This window comes from Maylandia zebra, linkage group LG3, assembly GCF_041146795.1.
Source record: "Maylandia zebra isolate NMK-2024a linkage group LG3, Mzebra_GT3a, whole genome shotgun sequence".
In the NCBI taxonomy this organism is placed as follows: Eukaryota; Metazoa; Chordata; class Actinopteri; order Cichliformes; family Cichlidae; genus Maylandia; species Maylandia zebra.
This window is the reverse complement of record NC_135169.1, coordinates 52,361,072-52,383,542: the sequence shown is the minus strand read 5'-3', so window position 1 is coordinate 52,383,542 and position 22,471 is coordinate 52,361,072. Positions and strand designations below refer to the sequence as shown.

At 56.8% G+C, this 22,471-nt stretch overlaps 15 non-coding genes across 15 annotated transcripts; all 15 read right to left on the bottom strand.

Annotated features, from left to right (window-relative positions):
- Positions 1-200: 200 nt before the first annotated feature.
- Positions 201-319, bottom strand: LOC143417387 (5S ribosomal RNA). Its single transcript, XR_013097608.1, has one exon. It is a non-coding gene; the product is annotated as a 5S ribosomal RNA (ribosomal RNA).
- A 1,095-nt stretch (positions 320-1,414) lies between these two features.
- LOC143417779 (5S ribosomal RNA) lies at positions 1,415-1,533 on the bottom strand. The gene has a single exon (XR_013097927.1). It is a non-coding gene; the product is annotated as a 5S ribosomal RNA (ribosomal RNA).
- Positions 1,534-3,687: 2,154 nt separating this feature from the next.
- LOC143417416 (5S ribosomal RNA) lies at positions 3,688-3,806 on the bottom strand. Its single transcript, XR_013097637.1, has one exon. It is a non-coding gene; the product is annotated as a 5S ribosomal RNA (ribosomal RNA).
- Positions 3,807-4,666: 860 nt separating this feature from the next.
- Positions 4,667-4,785, bottom strand: LOC143417466 (5S ribosomal RNA). Its single transcript, XR_013097687.1, has one exon. It is a non-coding gene; the product is annotated as a 5S ribosomal RNA (ribosomal RNA).
- A 1,843-nt stretch (positions 4,786-6,628) lies between these two features.
- LOC143418030 (5S ribosomal RNA) lies at positions 6,629-6,747 on the bottom strand. The gene has a single exon (XR_013098178.1). It is a non-coding gene; the product is annotated as a 5S ribosomal RNA (ribosomal RNA).
- Positions 6,748-7,882: 1,135 nt separating this feature from the next.
- On the bottom strand, positions 7,883-8,001 carry LOC143417515 (5S ribosomal RNA). The gene has a single exon (XR_013097737.1). It is a non-coding gene; the product is annotated as a 5S ribosomal RNA (ribosomal RNA).
- Positions 8,002-9,096: 1,095 nt separating this feature from the next.
- Positions 9,097-9,215, bottom strand: LOC143417778 (5S ribosomal RNA). Its single transcript, XR_013097926.1, has one exon. It is a non-coding gene; the product is annotated as a 5S ribosomal RNA (ribosomal RNA).
- Positions 9,216-10,539: 1,324 nt separating this feature from the next.
- Positions 10,540-10,658, bottom strand: LOC143418029 (5S ribosomal RNA). The gene has a single exon (XR_013098177.1). It is a non-coding gene; the product is annotated as a 5S ribosomal RNA (ribosomal RNA).
- Positions 10,659-11,792: 1,134 nt separating this feature from the next.
- Positions 11,793-11,911, bottom strand: LOC143417253 (5S ribosomal RNA). The gene has a single exon (XR_013097471.1). It is a non-coding gene; the product is annotated as a 5S ribosomal RNA (ribosomal RNA).
- Positions 11,912-13,007: 1,096 nt separating this feature from the next.
- LOC143417252 (5S ribosomal RNA) lies at positions 13,008-13,126 on the bottom strand. Its single transcript, XR_013097470.1, has one exon. It is a non-coding gene; the product is annotated as a 5S ribosomal RNA (ribosomal RNA).
- Positions 13,127-14,967: 1,841 nt separating this feature from the next.
- LOC143417858 (5S ribosomal RNA) lies at positions 14,968-15,086 on the bottom strand. The gene has a single exon (XR_013098005.1). It is a non-coding gene; the product is annotated as a 5S ribosomal RNA (ribosomal RNA).
- Positions 15,087-16,332: 1,246 nt separating this feature from the next.
- LOC143418028 (5S ribosomal RNA) lies at positions 16,333-16,451 on the bottom strand. Its single transcript, XR_013098176.1, has one exon. It is a non-coding gene; the product is annotated as a 5S ribosomal RNA (ribosomal RNA).
- Positions 16,452-17,586: 1,135 nt separating this feature from the next.
- LOC143417386 (5S ribosomal RNA) lies at positions 17,587-17,705 on the bottom strand. Its single transcript, XR_013097607.1, has one exon. It is a non-coding gene; the product is annotated as a 5S ribosomal RNA (ribosomal RNA).
- A 1,095-nt stretch (positions 17,706-18,800) lies between these two features.
- Positions 18,801-18,919, bottom strand: LOC143417777 (5S ribosomal RNA). The gene has a single exon (XR_013097925.1). It is a non-coding gene; the product is annotated as a 5S ribosomal RNA (ribosomal RNA).
- Positions 18,920-21,073: 2,154 nt separating this feature from the next.
- LOC143417415 (5S ribosomal RNA) lies at positions 21,074-21,192 on the bottom strand. Its single transcript, XR_013097636.1, has one exon. It is a non-coding gene; the product is annotated as a 5S ribosomal RNA (ribosomal RNA).
- Positions 21,193-22,471: the final 1,279 nt, after the last annotated feature.

Here is a 22,471-nt window from a genome sequence, read left to right as displayed (position 1 = left end):
GGCCCTGATGTGGTGTAAGTGGCCCCAGCCGGTCACTCAGGCCCTGGTGTGGTGTAGGTGGCATCAGCTAGCAGCACAAGACATTGGAAAAGAGCCAAAAGCAATGTCGTTAATGTGCCCTCATTAATGGGCAGCTGCTTTTGGTCTTTTAATACACCCCTTCTCTGGATCAAAAGCGGTTCAATGACATGAAAATGAAAGGCTTACAGCACCAGGTATTCCCAGGCAGTCTCCCATCCAAGTACTAACCAAGCCCAGCCCTGCTTAGCTTCCGAGATCAGACGAGGTCAGGCGTGCTCAGGGTGGTATGGCCGTAAGTTGCTGGCCCCAGCACAATGTCTCAATTTATGGATTCAACTGATTAGGTGGCAAGTACCTGAAGTTACGAAGACAATCCTTTAACCATACCTGCATGTTTGCATAATACCCTAACCCAAAGGCTCAGTTTAGCATTTATCTAACAGCACAGGCCCTGGATTGTTGAAGATGGCCTCAGGAACCAGCACAGGGCCTGGTGTGTTGTACATGGCCACAGCTAGCAGCACAGGGCCTGGTTTGGTGAAGATGGCCTCGGCCAGAAGCGCAGGGTCTGGTGTGATGTGAGTGGCCTGAGCAAGAGCCACAGGCCCTGGTGTGGTGTAAGTGGCCTCAGCCAGAAGCCACAGGCACTGGTGTGGTGTAAGTGGCCTCAGCCAGCAGCCACAGGCCCTGGTGTGGTGTAAGTGGCCTCAGCCAGCAGCCACAGGCCCTGGTGTGGTGTAAGTGGCCTCAGCCAGCAGCCACAGGCCCTGGTGTGGTGTAAGTGGCCTCAGCCAGAGCCACAGGCCCTGGTGTGGTGTAAGTGGCCTCAGCCAGTGCCACAGGCCCTGGTGTGGTGTAATTGGCCTCAATCGCAACTAATGCCCTGGTGTGGTGTAGGTGGCCTCAGCCAGCAGCCACAGGCCCTGGTGTGGTGTAAGTGGCCTCAATAGCAACTAATGCCCTGGTGTGGTGTAAGTGGCCTCAGCCAGTGCCACAGGCCCTGGTGTGGTGTAAGTGGCCTGAGCAAGAGCCACAGACCCTGGTGTGGTGTAATTGGCCTCAATAGCAACTAAGGCCCTGGTGTGGTGTAGGTGGCCTCAGCCAGCAGCCACAGGCCCTGGTGTGGTGTAAGTGGCCTCAGCCAGCAGCCACAGGCCCTGGTGTGGTGTAAGTGGCCTCAGCCAGCAGCCACAGGCCCTGATGTGGTGTAAGTGGCCCCAGCCGGTCACTCAGGCCCTGGTGTGGTGTAGGTGGCATCAGCTAGCAGCACAAGACATTGGAAAAGAGCCAAAAGCAATGTCGTTAATGTGCCCTCATTAATGGGCAGCTGCTTTTGGTCTTTTAATACACCCCTTCTCTGGATCAAAAGCGGTTCAATGACATGAAAATGAAAGGCTTACAGCACCAGGTATTCCCAGGCAGTCTCCCATCCAAGTACTAACCAAGCCCAGCCCTGCTTAGCTTCCGAGATCAGACGAGGTCGGGCGTGCTCAGGGTGGTATGGCCGTAAGCTGCTGGCCCCAGCACAATGTCTCAATTTATGGATTCAACTGATTAGGTGGCAAGTACCTGAAGTTACGAAGACAATCCTTTAACCATACCTGCATGTTTGCATAATACCCTAACCCAAAGGCTCAGTTTAGCATTTATCTAACAGCACAGGCCCTGGATTGTTGAAGATGGCCTCAGGAACCAGCACAGGGCCTGGTGTGTTGTACATGGCCACAGCTAGCAGCACAGGGCCTGGTTTGGTGAAGATGGCCTCGGCCAGAAGCGCAGGGCCTGGTGTGATGTGAGTGGCCTGAGCAAGAGCCACAGGACCTGGTGTGGTGTAAGTGGCCTCAGCCAGAAGCCACAGGCACTGGTGTGGTGTAAGTGCCCTCAGCCAGCAGCCACAGGCCCTGGTGTGGTGTAAGTGGCCTCAGCCAGCAGCCACAGGCCCTGGTGTGGTGTAAGTGGCCTCAGCCAGCAGCCACAGGCCCTGGTGTGGTGTAAGTGGCCTCAGCCAGTGCCACAGGCCCTGGTGTGGTGTAAGTGGCCTGAGCAAGAGTCACAGACCCTGGTGTGGTGTAATTGGCCTCAATAGCAACTAAGGCCCTGGTGTGGTGTAAGTGGCCTCAGCCAGAAGCCACAGGCACTGGTGTGGTGTAAGTGGCCTCAGCCAGCAGCCACAGGCCCTGGTGTGGTGTAAGTGGCCTCAGCCAGCAGCCACAGGCCCTGGTGTGGTGTAAGTGGCCTCAGCCAGAGCCACAGGCCCTGGTGTGGTGTAAGTAGCCTCAGCCAGTGCCACAGGCCCTGGTGTGGTGTAAGTGGCCTGAGCAAGAGCCACAGACCCTGGTGTGGTGTAATTGGCCTCAATAGCAACTAATGCCCTGGTGTGGTGTAGGTGGCCTCAGCCAGCAGCCACAGGCCCTGGTGTGGTGTAAGTGGCCTCAATAGCAACTAATGCCCTGGTGTGGTGTAAGTGGCCTCAGCCAGCAGCCACAGGCCCTGGTGTGGTGTAAGTGGCCTGAGCAAGAGCCACAGACCCTGGTGTGGTGTAATTGGCCTCAATAGCAACTAAGGCCCTGGTGTGGTGTAAGTGGCCTCAGCCAGTGCCACAGGCCCTGGTGTGGAGTAAGTGGCCTCAATAGCAACTAAGGCTCTGGTGTGGTGTATGTGGCCTCAGCCAGCAGCCACAGGCCCTGGTGTGGTGTAAGTGGCCTCAGAAGCAAATAAGACCGTGGTGTGGTGTATGTGGCCTCAGCCAGCAGCCACAGGCCCTGGTGTGGTGTAAGTGGCCTCAATAGCAACTAAGGCCCTGGTGTGGTGTAAGTGGCCTCAGCCAGCAGCCACAGGCCCTGGTGTGGTGTAAGTGGCCTCAGCCAGCAGCCACAGGCCCTGGTGTGGTGTAAGTGGCCTCAGCCAGCAGCCACAGGCCCTGGTGTGGTGTAAGTGGCCTCAGCCAGCAGCCACAGGCCCTGGTGTGGTGTAAGTGGCCTCAGCCAGCAGCCACAGGCCCTGGTGTGGTGTAAGTGGCCTCAGCCAGAGCCACAGGCCCTGGTGTGGTGTAAGTGGCCTCAGCCAGTGCCACAGGCCCTGGTGTGGTGTAAGTGGCCTGAGCAAGAGCCACAGACCCTGGTGTGGTGTAATTGGCCTCAATAGCAACTAATGCCCTGGTGTGGTGTAGGTAGCCTCAGCCAGCAGCCACAGGCCCTGGTGTGGTGTAAGTGGCCTCAATAGCAGCTAATGCCCTGATGTGGTGTAAGTGGCCTCAGCCAGCAGCCACAGGCCCTGGTGTGGTGTAAGTGGCCTGACCAAGAGCCACAGACCCTGGTGTGGTGTAATTGGCCTCAATAGCAACAAAGGCCCTGGTGTGGTGTAGGTGGCCTCAGCCAGCAGCCACAGGCCCTGGTGTGGTGTAAGTGGCCTCAGCCAGCAGCCACAGGCCCTGGTGTGGTGTAAGTGGCCTCAGCCAGCAGCCACAGGCCCTGATGTGGTGTAAGTGGCCCCAGCCGGTCACTCAGTCCCTGGTGTGGTGTAGGTGGCATCAGCTAGCAGCACAAGACATTGGAAAAGAGCCAAAAGCAATGTCGTTAATGTGCCCTCATTAATGGGCAGCTGCTTTTGGTCTTTTAATACACCCCTTCTCTGGATCAAAAGCGGTTCAATGACATGAAAATGAAAGGCTTACAGTACCAGGTATTCCCAGGCAGTCTCCCATCCAAGTACCAACCAAGCCCAGCCCTGCTTAGCTTCCGAGATCAGACGAGGTCGGGCGTGCTCAGGGTGGTATGGCCGTAAGCTGCTGGCCCCAGCACAATGTCTCAATTTATGGATTCAACTGATTAGGTGGCAAGTACCTGAAGTTACGAAGACAATCCTTTAACCATACCTGCATGTTTGCATAATACCCTAACCCAAAGGCTCAGTTTAGCATTTATCTAACAGCACAGGCCCTGGATTGTTGAAGATGGCCTCAGGAACCAGCACAGGGCCTGGTGTGTTGTACATGGCCACAGCTAGCAGCACAGGGCCTGGTTTGGTGAAGATGGCCTCGGCCAGAAGCGCAGGGCCTGGTGTGATGTGAGTGGCCTGAGCAAGAGCCACAGGCCCTGGTGTGGTGTAAGTGGCCTCAGCCAGAAGCCACAGGCACTGGTGTGGTGTAAGTGCCCTCAGCCAGCAGCCACAGGCCCTGGTGTGGTGTAAGTGGCCTCAGCCAGCAGCCACAGGCCCTGGTGTGGTGTAAGTGGCCTCAGCCAGCAGCCACAGGCCCTGGTGTGGTGTAAGTGGCCTCAGCCAGTGCCACAGGCCCTGGTGTGGTGTAAGTGGCCTGAGCAAGAGTCACAGACCCTGGTGTGGTGTAATTGGCCTCAATAGCAACTAAAGCCCTGGTGTTGTGTATGTGGCCTCAGCCAGCAGCCACAGGCCCTGGTGTGGTGTAAGTGGCCTGAGCCAGAGCCACAGGCCCTGATGTGGTGTAAGTGGCCCCAGCCGGTCACTCAGGCCCTGGTGTGGTGTAGGTGGCATCAGCTAGCAGCACAAGACATTGGAAAACAGCCAAAAGGAGTGTCGTTAATGTGCCCTCATTAATGGGCAGCTGCTTTTGGTCTTTTAATACACCCCTTCTCTGGATCAAAAGCGGTTCAATGACATGAAAATGAAAGGCTTACAGCACCAGGTATTCCCAGGCAGTCTCCCATCCAAGTACTAACCAAGCCCAGCCCTGCTTAGCTTCCTAGATCAGACGAGGTCGGGCGTGCTCAGGGTGGTATGGCCGTAAGCTGCTGGCCCCAGCACAATGTCTCAATTTATGGATTCAACTGATTAGGTGGCAAGTACCTGAAGTTACGAAGACAATCCTATAACCATAACTGCATGTTTGCATAATACCCTAACCCAAAGGCTCAGTTTGGCATTTATCCAACAGCACAGGCCCTGGATTGTTGAAGATGGCCTCTGGAACCAGCACAGGGCCTGGTTGGGTGAAGATGGCCTCGGCCAGAAGCACAGGGTCTGGTGTGATATGAGTGGCCTGAGCAAGAGCCACAGGCCCTGGTGTGGTGTAAGTGGCCTCAGCCAGCAGCCACAGGCCCTGGTGTGGTGTAAGTGGCCTCAGCCAGCAGCCACAGGCCCTGGTGTGGTGTAAGTGGCCTCAGCCAGTGCCACAGGCCCTGGTGTGGTGTAATTGGCCTCAATAGCAACTAAGGCCCTGGTGTGGTGTATGTGGCCTCAGCCAGCAGCCACAGGCCCTTGTGTGGTGTACATGGCCACAGCCAGCAGCCACAGGCCCTGGTGTGGTGTAAGTGGCCTCAATAGCAACTAAGGCCCTGGTGTGGTGTAAGTGGCCTCAGCCAGCAGCCACAGGCCTTGGTGTGGTGTAAGTCGCCTCATCCAGCAGCCACAGGCCCTGGTGTGGTGTAAGTGGCCTCAGCCAGCAGCCACAGGCCCTGGTGTGGTGTAAGTGGCCTCAGCCAGTGCCAGAGGCCCTGGTGTGGTGTAATTGGCCTCAATAGCAACTAAGGCCCTGGTGTGGTGTATGTGGCCTCAGCCAGCAGCCACAGGCCCTGGTGTGGTGTAAGTGGCCTCAGAAGCAAATAAGGCCGTGGTGTGGTGTAAGTGGCCTCAGCCAGAGCCACAGGCCCTGGTGTGGTGTAAGTGGCCTGAGCAAGAGCCACAGGCCCTGGTGTGGTGTAAGTGGTCTCAGCCAGCAGCCACAGGCCCTGGTGTGGTGTAGGTGGCCTCAGCCAGCAGCCACAGGCCCTTGTGTGGTGTAAGTGGCCTCAGCCAGCAGCCACAGGCCCTGGTGTGGTGTAAGTCGCCTGAGCAAGAGCCACAGGCCCTGGTGTGGTGTAATTGGCCTCAATAGCAACTAAGGCCCTGGTGTGGTGTAAGTGGCCTCAGCCAGCAGCACAAGGCCTGGTGTGTTGTACATGGCCACAGCAAGCAGCACTGGGCCAGGTTTGGTGAAGATGGCCTTGGCCAGAAGCACAGGGTCTGGTGTGATATGAGTGGCCTGAGCAAGAGCCACAGGCCCTGGTGTGGTGTAAGTGGCCTCAGCCAGAAGCCACAGGCCCTGGTGTGGTGTAGGTGGCCTCAGCCAGCAGCCACAGGCCCTTGTGTGGTGTAAGTGGCCTCAGCCAGCAGCCACAGGCCCTGGTGTGGTGTAAGTGGCCTCAGCCAGCAGCCACAGGCCCTGGTGTGGTGTAAGTGGCCTCAGCCAGCAGCCACAGGCCCTGGTGTGGTGTAAGTGGCCTGAGCAAGAGCCACAGACCCTGGTGTGGTGTAATTGGCCTCAATAGCAACTAAGGCCCTGGTGTGGTGTAGGTGGCCTCAGCCAGCAGCCACAGGCCCTGGTGTGGTGTAAGTGGCCTCAGCCAGCAGCCACAGGCCCTGGTGTGGTGTAAGTGGCCTCAGCCAGAGCCACAGGCCCTGATGTGGTGTAAGTGGCCCCAGCCGGTCACTCAGGCCCTGGTGTGGTGTAGGTGGCATCAGCTAGCAGCACAAGACATTGGAAAACAGCCAAAAGCAATGTCGTTAATGTGCCCTCATTAATGGGCAGCTGCTTTTGGTCTTTTAATACACACCTTCTCTGGATCAAAAGCGGTTCAATGACATGAAAATGAAAGGCTTACAGCACCAGGTATTCCAAGGAAGTCTCCCATCCAAGTACTAACCAAGCCCAGCCCTGCTTAGCTTCCGAGATCAGACGAGGTCGGGCGTGCTCAGGGTGGTATGGCCGTAAGCTGCTGGCCCCAGCACAATGTCTCAATTTATGGATTCAACTGATTAGGTGGCAAGTACCTGAAGTTACGAAGACAATCCTATAACCATACCTGCATGTTTCCATAATACCCTAACCCAAAGGCTCAGTTTAGCATTTATCCAACAGCACAGGCCCTGGATTGTTGAAGATGGCCTCAGGAACCAGAACAGGGCCTGGTGTGTTGTACATGGCCACAGCTAGCAGCACAGGGCCTGGTTTGGTGAAGATGGCCTTGGCCAGAAGCACAGGGTCTGGTGTGATATGAGTGGCCTGAGCAAGAGCCACAGGCCCTGGTGTGGAGTAAGTGGCCTGAGCAAGAGCCACAGGCCCTGGTGTGATGTAATTGGCCTCAATAGCAACTAAGGCCCTGGTGTGGTGTATGTGGCCTCAGCCAGGAGCCACAGGCCCTGGTGTGGTGTAAGTGGCCTCAATAGCAACTAAGGCCCTGGTGTGGTGTAAGTGGCCTCAGCCAGCAGCCACAGGCCCTGGTGTGGTGTATGTGGCCTCAGCCAGCAGCCACAGGCCCTGGTGTGGTGTAAGTGGCCTCAGCCAGCAGCCACAGGCCCTGGTGTGGTGTAAGTGGCCTCAATAGCAACTAAGGCCCTGGTGTGGTGTAGGTGGCCTCAGCCAGCAGCCACAGGCCCTGGTGTGGTGTAAGTGGCCTCAGCCAGCAGCCACAGGCCCTTGTGTGGTGTAAGTGGCCTCAGCCAGCAGCCACAGGCCCTGGTGTGGTGTAAGTGGCCTCATCCAGCAGCCACAGGCCCTGGTGTGGTGTAAGTGGCCTGAGCAAGAGCCACAGACCCTGGTGTGGTGTAATTGGCCTCAATAGCAACTAAGGCCCTGGTGTGGTGTAGGTGGCCTCAGCCAGCAGCCACAGGCCCTGGTGTGGTGTAAGTGGCCTCAGCCAGCAGCCACAGGCCCTGATGTGGTGTAAGTGGCCCCAGCCGGTCACTCAGGCCCTGGTGTGGTGTAGGTGGCATCAGCTAGCAGCACAAGACATTGGAAAAGAGCCAAAAGCAATGTCGTTAATGTGCCCTCATTAATGGGCAGCTGCTTTTGGTCTTTTAATACACCCCTTCTCTGGATCAAAAGCGGTTCAATGACATGAAAATGAAAGGCTTACAGCTCCAGGTATTCCCAGGCAGTCTCCCATCCAAGTACTAACCAAGCCCAGCCCTGCTTAGCTTCCGAGATCAGACGAGGTCAGGCGTGCTCAGGGTGGTATGGCCGTAAGTTGCTGGCCCCAGCACAATGTCTCAATTTATGGATTCAACTGATTAGGTGGCAAGTACCTGAAGTTACGAAGACAATCCTTTAACCATACCTGCATGTTTGCATAATACCCTAACCCAAAGGCTCAGTTTAGCATTTATCTAACAGCACAGGCCCTGGATTGTTGAAGATGGCCTCAGGAACCAGCACAGGGCCTGGTGTGTTGTACATGGCCACAGCTAGCAGCACAGGGCCTGGTTTGGTGAAGATGGCCTCGGCCAGAAGCGCAGGGTCTGGTGTGATGTGAGTGGCCTGAGCAAGAGCCACAGGCCCTGGAGTGGTGTAAGTGGCCTCAGCCAGAAGCCACAGGCACTGGTGTGGTGTAAGTGGCCTCAGCCAGCAGCCACAGGCCCTGGTGTGGTGTAAGTGGCCTCAGCCAGCAGCCACAGGCCCTGGTGTGGTGTAAGTGGCCTCAGCCAGCAGCCACAGGCCCTGGTGTGGTGTAAGTGGCCTCAGCCAGAGCCACAGGCCCTGGTGTGGTGTAAGTGGCCTCAGCCAGTGCCACAGGCCCTGGTGTGGTGTAATTGGCCTCAATCGCAACTAATGCCCTGGTGTGGTGTAGGTGGCCTCAGCCAGCAGCCACAGGCCCTGGTGTGGTGTAAGTGGCCTCAATAGCAACTAATGCCCTGGTGTGGTGTAAGTGGCCTCAGCCAGTGCCACAGGCCCTGGTGTGGTGTAAGTGGCCTGAGCAAGAGCCACAGACCCTGGTGTGGTGTAATTGGCCTCAATAGCAACTAAGGCCCTGGTGTGGTGTAGGTGGCCTCAGCCAGCAGCCACAGGCCCTGGTGTGGTGTAAGTGGCCTCAGCCAGCAGCCACAGGCCCTGGTGTGGTGTAAGTGGCCTCAGCCAGCAGCCACAGGCCCTGATGTGGTGTAAGTGGCCCCAGCCGGTCACTCAGGCCCTGGTGTGGTGTAGGTGGCATCAGCTAGCAGCACAAGACATTGGAAAACAGCCAAAAGCAATGTCGTTAATGTGCCCTCATTAATGGGCAGCTGCTTTTGGTCTTTTAATACACCCCTTCTCTGGATCAAAAGCGGTTCAATGACATGAAAATGAAAGGCTTACAGCACCAGGTATTCCCAGGCAGTCTCCCATCCAAGTACTAACCAAGCCCAGCCCTGCTTAGCTTCCGAGATCAGACGAGGTCGGGCGTGCTCAGGGTGGTATGGCCGTAAGCTGCTGGCCCCAGCACAATGTCTCAATTTATGGATTCAACTGATTAGGTGGCAAGTACCTGAAGTTACGAAGACAATCCTATAACCATACCTGCATGTTTGCATAATACCCTAGGCTCAGTTTGGCATTTATCTAACAGCACAGGCCCTGGATTGTTGAAGATGGCCTCTGGAACCAGCACAGGGCCTGGTGTGTTGTACATGGCCACAGCAAGCAGCACAGGGCCAGGTTTGGTGAAGATGGTCTCGGCCAGAAGCACAGGGTCTGGTGTGATATGAGTGGCCTGAGCAAGAGCCACAGGCCCTGGTGTGGTGTAGGTGGCCTCAGCCAGCAGCCACAGGCCCTTGTGTGGTGTAAGTGGCCTCAGCCAGAAGCCACAGGCCCTGGTGTGGTGTAAGTGGCCTCAGCCAGTGCCACAGGCCCTGGTGTGGTGTAATTGGCCTCAATAGCAACTAAGGCCCTGGTGTTGTGTATGTGGCCTCAGCCAGCAGCCACAGGCCCTGGTGTGGTGTAAGTGGCCTCAGAAGCAAATAAGGCCCTGGTGTGGTGTAAGTGGCCTCAATAGCAACTAAGGCCCTGGTGTGGTGTAAGTGGCCTCAGCCAGCAGCACAAGGCCTGGTGTGTTGTACATGGCCACAGCAAGCAGCACTGGGCCAGGTTTGGTGAAGATGGCCTTGGCCAGAAGCACAGGGTCTGGTGTGATATGAGTGGCCTGAGCAAGAGCCACAGGCCCTGGTGTGGTGTAAGTGGCCTCAGCCAGAAGCCACAGGCCCTGGTGTGGTGTAGGTGGCCTCAGCCAGCAGCCACAGGCCCTTGTGTGGTGTAAGTGGCCTCAGCCAGCAGCCACAGGCCCTGGTGTGGTGTAAGTGGCCTCAGCCAGCAGCCACAGGCCCTGGTGTGGTGTAAGTGGCCTCAGCCAGCAGCCACAGGCCCTGGTGTGGTGTAAGTGGCCTGAGCAAGAGCCACAGACCCTGGTGTGGTGTAATTGGCCTCAATAGCAACTAAGGCCCTGGTGTGGTGTAGGTGGCCTCAGCCAGCAGCCACAGGCCCTGGTGTGGTGTAAGTGGCCTCAGCCAGCAGCCACAGGCCCTGGTGTGGTGTAAGTGGCCTCAGCCAGCAGCCACAGGCCCTGGTGTGGTGTAAGTGGCCCCAGCCGGTCACTCAGGCCCTGGTGTGGTGTAGATGGCATCAGCTAGCAGCACAAGACATTGGAAAACAGCCAAAAGCAATGTCGTTAATGTGCCCTCATTAATGGGCAGCTGCTTTTGGTCTTTTAATACACACCTTCTCTGGATCAAAAGCGGTTCAATGACATGAAAATGAAAGGCTTACAGCACCAGGTATTCCAAGGAAGTCTCCCATCCAAGTACTAACCAAGCCCAGCCCTGCTTAGCTTCCGAGATCAGACGAGGTCGGGCGTGCTCAGGGTGGTATGGCCGTAAGCTGCTGGCCCCAGCACAATGTCTCAATTTATGGATTCAACTGATTAGGTGGCAAGTACCTGAAGTTACGAAGACAATCCTATAACCATACCTGCATGTTTGCATAATACCCTAACCCAAAGGCTCAGTTTAGCATTTATCCAACAGCACAGGCCCTGGATTGTTGAAGATGGCCTCAGGAACCAGAACAGGGCCTGGTGTGTTGTACATGGCCACAGCTAGCAGCACAGGGCCTGGTTTGGTGAAGATGGCCTTGGCCAGAAGCACAGGGTCTGGTGTGATATTAGTGGCCTGAGCAAGAGCCACAGGCCCTGGTGTGGAGTAAGTGGCCTGAGCAAGAGCCACAGGCCCTGGTGTGGTGTAATTGGCCTCAATAGCAACTAAGGCCCTGGTGTGGTGTATGTGGCCTCAGCCAGCAGCCACAGGCCCTGGTGTGGTGTAAGTGGCCTCAGAAGCAAATAAGGCCCTGGTGTGGTGTATGTGGCCTCAGCCAGGAGCCACAGGCCCTGGTGTGGTGTAAGTGGCCTCAATAGCAACTAAAGCCCTGGTGTGGTGTAAGTGGCCTCAGCCAGCAGCCACAGGCCTTGGTGTGGTGTAAGTCGCCTCAGCCAGAAGCCACAGGCACTGGTGTGGTGTAAGTGGCCTCAGCCAGCAGCCACAGGCCCTGGTGTGGTGTAAGTGGCCTCAGCCAGCAGCCACAGGCCCTGGTGTGGTGTAAGTGGCCTCAGCCAGCAGCCTCAGGCCCTGGTGTGGTGTAAGTGGCCTCAGCCAGTGCCACAGGCCCTGGTGTGGTGTAAGTGGCCTGAGCAAGAGTCACAGACCCTGGTGTGGTGTAATTGGCCTCAATAGCAACTAATGCCCTGGTGTGGTGTAGGTGGCCTCAGCCAGCAGCCACAGGCCCTGGTGTGGTGTAAGTGGCCTCAGCCAGCAGCCACAGGCCCTGATGTGGTGTAAGTGACCCCAGCCGGTCACTCAGTCCCTGGTGTGGTGTAGGTGGCATCAGCTAGCAGCACAAGACATTGGAAAACAGCCAAAAGCAATGTCGTTAATGTGCCCTCATTAATGGGCAGCTGCTTTTGGTCTTTTAATACACCCCTTCTCTGGATCAAAAGCGGTTCAATGACATGAAAATGAAAGGCTTACAGTACCAGGTATTCCCAGGCAGTCTCCCATCCAAGTACTAACCAAGCCCAGCCCTGCTTAGCTTCCGAGATCAGACGAGGTCGGGCGTGCTCAGGGTGGTATGGCCGTAAGCTGCTGGCCCCAGCACAATGTCTCAATTTATGGATTCAACTGATTAGGTGGCAAGTACCTGAAGTTACGAAGACAATCCTATAACCATACCTGCATGTTTGCATAATACCCTAACCCAAAGGCTCAGTTTGGCATTTATCTAACAGCACAGGCCCTGGATTGTTGAACATGGCCTCTGCAACCAGCACAGGGCCTGGTGTGTTGTACATGGTCACAGCAAGCAGCACAGGGCCAGGTTTGGTGAAGATGGCCTCGGCCAGAAGCACAGGGTCTGGTGTGATATGAGTGGCCTGAGCAAGAGCCACAGGCCCTGGTGTGGTGTAAGTGGCCTCAGCCAGAAGCCACAGGCACTGGTGTGGTGTAAGTGGCCTCAGCCAGCAGCCACAGGCCCTGGTGTGGTGTAAGTGGCCTCAGCCAGCAGCCACAGGCCCTGGTGTGGTGTAAGTGGCCTCAGCCAGCAGCCACAGGCCCTGGTGTGGTGTAAGTGGCCTCAGCCAGAGCCACAGGCCCTGGTGTGGTGTAAGTGGCCTCAGCCAGTGCCACAGGCCCTGGTGTGGTGTAAGTGGCCTGAGCAAGAGCCACAGACCCTGGTGTGGTGTAATTGGCCTCAATAGCAACTAATGCCCTGGTGTGGTGTAGGTGGCCTCAGCCAGCAGCCACAGGCCCTGGTGTGGTGTAAGTGGCCTCAATAGCAGCTAATGCCCTGATGTGGTGTAAGTGGCCTCAGCCAGCAGCCACAGGCCCTGGTGTGGTGTAAGTGGCCTGACCAAGAGCCACAGACCCTGGTGTGGTGTAATTGGCCTCAATAGCAACAAAGGCCCTGGTGTGGTGTAGGTGGCCTCAGCCAGCAGCCACAGGCCCTGGTGTGGTGTAAGTGGCCTCAGCCAGCAGCCACAGGCCCTGGTGTGGTGTAAGTGGCCTCAGCCAGCAGCCACAGGCCCTGGTGTGGTGTAGGTGGCATCAGCTAGCAGCACAAGACATTGGAAAAGAGCCAAAAGCAATGTCGTTAATGTGCCCTCATTAATGGGCAGCTGCTTTTGGTCTTTTAATACACCCCTTCTCTGGATCAAAAGCGGTTCAATGACATGAAAATGAAAGGCTTACAGTACCAGGTATTCCCAGGCAGTCTCCCATCCAAGTACTAACCAAGCCCAGCCCTGCTTAGCTTCCGAGATCAGACGAGGTCGGGCGTGCTCAGGGTGGTATGGCCGTAAGCTGCTGGCCCCAGCACAATGTCTCAATTTATGGATTCAACTGATTAGGTGGCAAGTACCTGAAGTTACGAAGACAATCCTTTAACCATACCTGCATGTTTGCATAATACCCTAACCCAAAGGCTCAGTTTAGCATTTATCTAACAGCACAGGCCCTGGATTGTTGAAGATGGCCTCAGGAACCAGCACAGGGCCTGGTGTGTTGTACATGGCCACAGCTAGCAGCACAGGGCCTGGTTTGGTGAAGATGGCCTCGGCCAGAAGCGCAGGGCCTGGTGTGATGTGAGTGGCCTGAGCAAGAGCCACAGGCCCTGGTGTGGTGTAAGTGGCCTCAGCCAGAAGCCACAGGCACTGGTGTGGTGTAAGTGCCCTCAGCCAGCAGCCACAGGCCCTGGTGTGGTGTAAGTGGCCTCAGCCAGCAGCCACAGGCCCTGGTGTGGTGTAAGTGGCCTCAGCCAGCAGCCACAGGCCCTGGTGTGGTGTAAGTGGCCTCAGCCAGTGCCACAGGCCCTGGTGTGGTGTAAGTGGCCTGAGCAAGAGTCACAGACCCTGGTGTGGTGTAATTGGCCTCAATAGCAACTAAGGCCCTGGTGTGGTGTAAGTGGCCTCAGCCAGAAGCCACAGGCACTGGTGTGGTGTAAGTGGCCTCAGCCAGCAGCCACAGGCCCTGGTGTGGTGTAAGTAGCCTCAGCCAGAGCCACAGGCCCTGGTGTGGTGTAAGTAGCCTCAGCCAGTGCCACAGGCCCTGGTGTGGTGTAAGTGGCCTGAGCAAGAGCCACAGACCCTGGTGTGGTGTAATTGGCCTCAATAGCAACTAATGCTCTGGTGTGGTGTAGGTGGCCTCAGCCAGCAGCCACAGGCCCTGGTGTGGTGTAAGTGGCCTCAATAGCAACTAAGGCCCTGGTGTGGTGTAAGTGGCCTCAGCCAGTGCCACAGGCCCTGGTGTGGTGTAAGTGGCCTCAGCCAGCAGCCACAGGCTCTGGTGTGGTGTAAGTGGCCTGAGCAAGAGCCACAGACCCTGGTGTGGGGTAATTGGCCTCAATAGCAACTAAGGCCCTGGTGTGGTGTAGGTGGCCTCAGCCAGCAGCCACAGGCCCTGGTGTGGTGTAAGTGGCCTCAGCCAGCAGCCACAGGCCCTGGTGTGGTGTAAGTGGCCTCAGAAGCAAATAAGGCCGTGGTGTGTTGTATGTGGCCTCAGCCAGCAGCCACAGGCCCTGGTGTGGTGTAAGTGGCCTCAATAGCAACTAAGGCCCTGGTGTGGTGTAAGTGGCCTCAGCCAGCAGCCACAGGCCTTGGTGTGGTGTAAGTCGCCTCATCCAGCAGCCACAGGCCCTGGTGTGGTGTAAGTGGCCTCAGCCAGAGCCACAGGCCCTGGTGTGGTGTAATTGGCCTCAATAGCAACTAATGCCCTGGTGTGGTGTAAGTGGCCTCAGCCAGCAGCCACAGGCCCTGGTGTGGTGTAAGTGGCCTCAGCCAGCAGCCACAGGCCCTGATGTGGTGTAAGTGGCCGCAGCCGGTCACTCAGGCCCTGGTGTGGTGTAGGTGGCCTCAGGCAGCAGCCACAGGCCTTGGTGTGGTGTAAGTCGCCTCATCCAGCAAATACAGGCCCTGGTGTGGTGTAAGTGGCCTCAGCCAGAGCCACAGGCCCTGATGTGGTGTAAGTGGCCCCAGCCGGTCACTCAGGCCCTGGTGTGGTGTAGGTGGCATCAGCTAGCAGCACAAGACATTGGAAAACAGCCAAAAGCAATGTCGTTAATGTGCCCTCATCAATGGGCAGCTGCTTTTGGTCTTTTAATACACCCCTTCTCTGGATCAAAAGCGGTTCAATGACATGAAAATGAAAGGCTTACAGCACCAGGTATTCCAAGGAAGTCTCCCATCCAAGTACTAACCAAGCCCAGCCCTGCTTAGCTTCCGAGATCAGATGAGGTCGGGCGTGCTCAGGGTGGTATGGCCGTAAGCTGCTGGCCCCAGCACAATGTCTCAATTTATGGATTCAACTGATTAGGTGGCAAGTACCTGAAGTTACGAAGACAATCCTATAACCATACCTGCATGTTTGCATAATACCCTAGGCTCAGTTTGGCATTTATCTAACAGCACAGGCCCTGGATTGTTGAAGATGGCCTCTGGAACCAGCACAGGGCCTGGTGTGTTGTACATGGCCACAGCAAGCAGCACAGGGCCAGGTTTGGTGAAGATGGTCTCGGCCAGAAGCACAGGGTCTGGTGTGATATGAGTGGCCTGAGCAAGAGCCACAGGCCCTGGTGTGGTGTAGGTGGCCTCAGCCAGCAGCCACAGGCCCTTGTGTGGTGTAAGTGGCCTCAGCCAGAACCCACAGGCCCTGGTGTGGTGTAAGTGGCCTCAGCCAGTGCCACAGGCCCTGGTGTGGTGTAATTGGCCTCAATAGCAACTAAGGCCCTGGTGTTGTGTATGTGGCCTCAGCCAGCAGCCACAGGCCCTGGTGTGGTGTAAGTGGCCTCAGAAGCAAATAAGGCCCTGGTGTGGTGTAAGTGGCCTCAGCCAGCAGCACAAGGCCTGGTGTGTTGTACATGGCCACAGCAAGCAGCACTGGGCCAGGTTTGGTGAAGATGGCCTTGGCCAGAAGCACAGGGTCTGGTGTGATATGAGTGGCCTGAGCAAGAGCCACAGGCCCTGGTGTGGTGTAAGTGGCCTCAGCCAGAAGCCACAGGCCCTGGTGTGGTGTAGGTGGCCTCAGCCAGCAGCCACAGGCCCTTGTGTGGTGTAAGTGGCCTCAGCCAGCAGCCACAGGCCCTGGTGTGGTGTAAGTGGCCTCAGCCAGCAGCCACAGGCCCTGGTGTGGTGTAAGTGGCCTCAGCCAGCAGCCACAGGCCCTGGTGTGGTGTAAGTGGCCTGAGCAAGAGCCACAGACCCTGGTGTGGTGTAATTGGCCTCAATAGCAACTAAGGCCCTGGTGTGGTGTAGGTGGCCTCAGCCAGCAGCCACAGGCCCTGGTGTGGTGTAAGTGGCCTCAGCCAGCAGCCACAGGCCCTGGTGTGGTGTAAGTGGCCCCAGCCGGTCACTCAGGCCCTGGTGTGGTGTAGGTGGCATCAGCTAGCAGCACAAGACATTGGAAAACAGCCAAAAGCAATGTCGTTAATGTGCCCTCATTAATGGGCAGCTGCTTTTGGTCTTTTAATACACACCTTCTCTGGATCAAAAGCGGTTCAATGACATGAAAATGAAAGGCTTACAGCACCAGGTATTCCAAGGAAGTCTCCCATCCAAGTACTAACCAAGCCCAGCCCTGCTTAGCTTCCGAGATCAGACGAGGTCGGGCGTGCTCAGGGTGGTATGGCCGTAAGCTGCTGGCCCCAGCACAATGTCTCAATTTATGGATTCAACTGATTAGGTGGCAAGTACCTGAAGTTACGAAGACAATCCTATAACCATACCTGCATGTTTGCATAATACCCTAACCCAAAGGCTCAGTTTAGCATTTATCCAACAGCACAGGCCCTGGATTGTTGAAGATGGCCTCAGGAACCAGAACAGGGCCTGGTGTGTTGTACATGGCCACAGCTAGCAGCACAGGGCCTGGTTTGGTGAAGATGGCCTTGGCCAGAAGCACAGGGTCTGGTGTGATATGAGTGGCCTGAGCAAGAGCCACAGGCCCTGGTGTGGAGTAAGTGGCCTGAGCAAGAGCCACAGGCCCTGGTGTGATGTAATTGGCCTCAATAGCAACTAAGGCCCTGGTGTGGTGTATGTGGCCTCAGCCAGGAGCCACAGGCCCTGGTGTGGTGTAAGTGGCCTCAATAGCAACTAAGGCCCTGGTGTGGTGTAAGTGGCCTCAGCCAGCAGCCACAGGCCCTGGTGTGGTGTATGTGGCCTCAGCCAGCAGCCACAGGCCCTGGTGTGGTGTAAGTGGCCTCAGCCAGCAGCCACAGGCCCTGGTGTGGTGTAAGTGGCCTCAATAGCAACTAAGGCCCTGGTGTGGTGTAGGTGGCCTCAGCCAGCAGCCACAGGCCCTGGTGTGGTGTAAGTGGCCTCAGCCAGCAGCCACAGGCCCTTGTGTGGTGTAAGTGGCCTCAGCCAGCAGCCACAGGCCCTGGTGTGGTGTAAGTGGCCTCATCCAGCAGCCACAGGCCCTGGTGTGGTGTAAGTGGCCTGAGCAAGAGCCACAGACCCTGGTGTGGTGTAATTGGCCTCAATAGCAACTAAGGCCCTGGTGTGGTGTAGGTGGCCTCAGCCAGCAGCCACAGGCCCTGGTGTGGTGTAAGTGGCCTCAGCCAGCAGCCACAGGCCCTGATGTGGTGTAAGTGGCCCCAGCCGGTCACTCAGGCCCTGGTGTGGTGTAGGTGGCATCAGCTAGCAGCACAAGACATTGGAAAAGAGCCAAAAGCAATGTCGTTAATGTGCCCTCATTAATGGGCAGCTGCTTTTGGTCTTTTAATACACCCCTTCTCTGGATCAAAAGCGGTTCAATGACATGAAAATGAAAGGCTTACAGCACCAGGTATTCCCAGGCAGTCTCCCATCCAAGTACTAACCAAGCCCAGCCCTGCTTAGCTTCCGAGATCAGACGAGGTCAGGCGTGCTCAGGGTGGTATGGCCGTAAGTTGCTGGCCCCAGCACAATGTCTCAATTTATGGATTCAACTGATTAGGTGGCAAGTACCTGAAGTTACGAAGACAATCCTTTAACCATACCTGCATGTTTGCATAATACCCTAACCCAAAGGCTCAGTTTAGCATTTATCTAACAGCACAGGCCCTGGATTGTTGAAGATGGCCTCAGGAACCAGCACAGGGCCTGGTGTGTTGTACATGGCCACAGCTAGCAGCACAGGGCCTGGTTTGGTGAAGATGGCCTCGGCCAGAAGCGCAGGGTCTGGTGTGATGTGAGTGGCCTGAGCAAGAGCCACAGGCCCTGGTGTGGTGTAAGTGGCCTCAGCCAGAAGCCACAGGCACTGGTGTGGTGTAAGTGGCCTCAGCCAGCAGCCACAGGCCCTGGTGTGGTGTAAGTGGCCTCAGCCAGCAGCCACAGGCCCTGGTGTGGTGTAAGTGGCCTCAGCCAGCAGCCACAGGCCCTGGTGTGGTGTAAGTGGCCTCAGCCAGAGCCACAGGCCCTGGTGTGGTGTAAGTGGCCTCAGCCAGTGCCACAGGCCCTGGTGTGGTGTAATTGGCCTCAATCGCAACTAATGCCCTGGTGTGGTGTAGGTGGCCTCAGCCAGCAGCCACAGGCCCTGGTGTGGTGTAAGTGGCCTCAATAGCAACTAATGCCCTGGTGTGGTGTAAGTGGCCTCAGCCAGTGCCACAGGCCCTGGTGTGGTGTAAGTGGCCTGAGCAAGAGCCACAGACCCTGGTGTGGTGTAATTGGCCTCAATAGCAACTAAGGCCCTGGTGTGGTGTAGGTGGCCTCAGCCAGCAGCCACAGGCCCTGGTGTGGTGTAAGTGGCCTCAGCCAGCAGCCACAGGCCCTGGTGTGGTGTAAGTGGCCTCAGCCAGCAGCCACAGGCCCTGATGTGGTGTAAGTGGCCCCAGCCGGTCACTCAGGCCCTGGTGTGGTGTAGGTGGCATCAGCTAGCAGCACAAGACATTGGAAAACAGCCAAAAGCAATGTCGTTAATGTGCCCTCATTAATGGGCAGCTGCTTTTGGTCTTTTAATACACCCCTTCTCTGGATCAAAAGCGGTTCAATGACATGAAAATGAAAGGCTTACAGCACCAGGTATTCCCAGGCAGTCTCCCATCCAAGTACTAACCAAGCCCAGCCCTGCTTAGCTTCCGAGATCAGACGAGGTCGGGCGTGCTCAGGGTGGTATGGCCGTAAGCTGCTGGCCCCAGCACAATGTCTCAATTTATGGATTCAACTGATTAGGTGGCAAGTACCTGAAGTTACGAAGACAATCCTTTAACCATACCTGCATGTTTGCATAATACCCTAACCCAAAGGCTCAGTTTAGCATTTATCTAACAGCACAGGCCCTGGATTGTTGAAGATGGCCTCAGGAACCAGCACAGGGCCTGGTGTGTTGTACATGGCCACAGCTAGCAGCACAGGGCCTGGTTTGGTGAAGATGGCCTCGGCCAGAAGCGCAGGGCCTGGTGTGATGTGAGTGGCCTGAGCAAGAGCCACAGGACCTGGTGTGGTGTAAGTGGCCTCAGCCAGAAGCCACAGGCACTGGTGTGGTGTAAGTGCCCTCAGCCAGCAGCCACAGGCCCTGGTGTGGTGTAAGTGGCCTCAGCCAGCAGCCACAGGCCCTGGTGTGGTGTAAGTGGCCTCAGCCAGCAGCCACAGGCCCTGGTGTGGTGTAAGTGGCCTCAGCCAGTGCCACAGGCCCTGGTGTGGTGTAAGTGGCCTGAGCAAGAGTCACAGACCCTGGTGTGGTGTAATTGGCCTCAATAGCAACTAAGGCCCTGGTGTGGTGTAAGTGGCCTCAGCCAGAAGCCACAGGCACTGGTGTGGTGTAAGTGGCCTCAGCCAGCAGCCACAGGCCCTGGTGTGGTGTAAGTGGCCTCAGCCAGCAGCCACAGGCCCTGGTGTGGTGTAAGTGGCCTCAGCCAGAGCCACAGGCCCTGGTGTGGTGTAAGTAGCCTCAGCCAGTGCCACAGGCCCTGGTGTGGTGTAAGTGGCCTGAGCAAGAGCCACAGACCCTGGTGTGGTGTAATTGGCCTCAATAGCAACTAATGCCCTGGTGTGGTGTAGGTGGCCTCAGCCAGCAGCCACAGGCCCTGGTGTGGTGTAAGTGGCCTCAATAGCAACTAATGCCCTGGTGTGGTGTAAGTGGCCTCAGCCAGCAGCCACAGGCCCTGGTGTGGTGTAAGTGGCCTGAGCAAGAGCCACAGACCCTGGTGTGGTGTAATTGGCCTCAATAGCAACTAAGGCCCTGGTGTGGTGTAAGTGGCCTCAGCCAGTGCCACAGGCCCTGGTGTGGAGTAAGTGGCCTCAATAGCAACTAAGGCTCTGGTGTGGTGTATGTGGCCTCAGCCAGCAGCCACAGGCCCTGGTGTGGTGTAAGTGGCCTCAGAAGCAAATAAGACCGTGGTGTGGTGTATGTGGCCTCAGCCAGCAGCCACAGGCCCTGGTGTGGTGTAAGTGGCCTCAATAGCAACTAAGGCCCTGGTGTGGTGTAAGTGGCCTCAGCCAGCAGCCACAGGCCCTGGTGTGGTGTAAGTGGCCTCAGCCAGCAGCCACAGGCCCTGGTGTGGTGTAAGTGGCCTCAGCCAGCAGCCACAGGCCCTGGTGTGGTGTAAGTGGCCTCAGCCAGCAGCCACAGGCCCTGGTGTGGTGTAAGTGGCCTCAGCCAGCAGCCACAGGCCCTGGTGTGGTGTAAGTGGCCTCAGCCAGAGCCACAGGCCCTGGTGTGGTGTAAGTGGCCTCAGCCAGTGCCACAGGCCCTGGTGTGGTGTAAGTGGCCTGAGCAAGAGCCACAGACCCTGGTGTGGTGTAATTGGCCTCAATAGCAACTAATGCCCTGGTGTGGTGTAGGTAGCCTCAGCCAGCAGCCACAGGCCCTGGTGTGGTGTAAGTGGCCTCAATAGCAGCTAATGCCCTGATGTGGTGTAAGTGGCCTCAGCCAGCAGCCACAGGCCCTGGTGTGGTGTAAGTGGCCTGACCAAGAGCCACAGACCCTGGTGTGGTGTAATTGGCCTCAATAGCAACAAAGGCCCTGGTGTGGTGTAGGTGGCCTCAGCCAGCAGCCACAGGCCCTGGTGTGGTGTAAGTGGCCTCAGCCAGCAGCCACAGGCCCTGGTGTGGTGTAAGTGGCCTCAGCCAGCAGCCACAGGCCCTGATGTGGTGTAAGTGGCCCCAGCCGGTCACTCAGTCCCTGGTGTGGTGTAGGTGGCATCAGCTAGCAGCACAAGACATTGGAAAACAGCCAAAAGCAATGTCGTTAATGTGCCCTCATTAATGGGCAGCTGCTTTTGGTCTTTTAATACACCCCTTCTCTGGATCAAAAGCGGTTCAATGACATGAAAATGAAAGGCTTACAGTACCAGGTATTCCCAGGCAGTCTCCCATCCAAGTACCAACCAAGCCCAGCCCTGCTTAGCTTCCGAGATCAGACGAGGTCGGGCGTGCTCAGGGTGGTATGGCCGTAAGCTGCTGGCCCCAGCACAATGTCTCAATTTATGGATTCAACTGATTAGGTGGCAAGTACCTGAAGTTACGAAGACAATCCTTTAACCATACCTGCATGTTTGCATAATACCCAAATGCTCAGTTTAGCATTTATCTAACAGCACAGGCCCTGGATTGTTGAAGATGGCCTCAGGAACCAGCACAGGGCCTGGTGTGTTGTACATGGCCACAGCTAGCAGCACAGGGCCTGGTTTGGTGAAGATGGTCTCGGCCAGAAGCACAGGGTCTGGTGTGATATGAGTGGCCTGAGCAAGAGCCACAGGCCCTGGTGTGGTGTAGGTGGCCTCAGCCAGCAGCCACAGGCCCTTGTGTGGTGTAAGTGGCCTCAGCCAGAAGCCACAGGCCCTGGTGTGGTGTAAGTGGCCTCAGCCAGTGCCACAGGCCCTGGTGTGGTGTAATTGGCCTCAATAGCAACTAAGGCCCTGGTGTTGTGTATGTGGCCTCAGCCAGCAGCCACAGGCCCTGGTGTGGTGTAAGTGGCCTCAGAAGCAAATAAGGCCCTGGTGTGGTGTAAGTGGCCTCAATAGCAACTAAGGCCCTGGTGTGGTGTAAGTGGCCTCAGCCAGCAGCACAAGGCCTGGTGTGTTGTACATGGCCACAGCAAGCAGCACTGGGCCAGGTTTGGTGAAGATGGCCTTGGCCAGAAGCACAGGGTCTGGTGTGATATGAGTGGCCTGAGCAAGAGCCACAGGCCCTGGTGTGGTGTAAGTGGCCTCAGCCAGAAGCCACAGGCCCTGGTGTGGTGTAGGTGGCCTCAGCCAGCAGCCACAGGCCCTTGTGTGGTGTAAGTGGCCTCAGCCAGCAGCCACAGGCCCTGGTGTGGTGTAAGTGGCCTCAGCCAGCAGCCACAGGCCCTGGTGTGGTGTAAGTGGCCTCAGCCAGCAGCCACAGGCCCTGGTGTGGTGTAAGTGGCCTGAGCAAGAGCCACAGACCCTGGTGTGGTGTAATTGGCCTCAATAGCAACTAAGGCCCTGGTGTGGTGTAGGTGGCCTCAGCCAGCAGCCACAGGCCCTGGTGTGGTGTAAGTGGCCTCAGCCAGCAGCCACAGGCCCTGGTGTGGTGTAAGTGGCCTCAGCCAGAGCCACAGGCCCTGATGTGGTGTAAGTGGCCCCAGCCGGTCACTCAGGCCCTGGTGTGGTGTAGGTGGCATCAGCTAGCAGCACAAGACATTGGAAAAGAGCCAAAAGCAATGTCGTTAATGTGCCCTCATTAATGGGCAGCTGCTTTTGGTCTTTTAATAC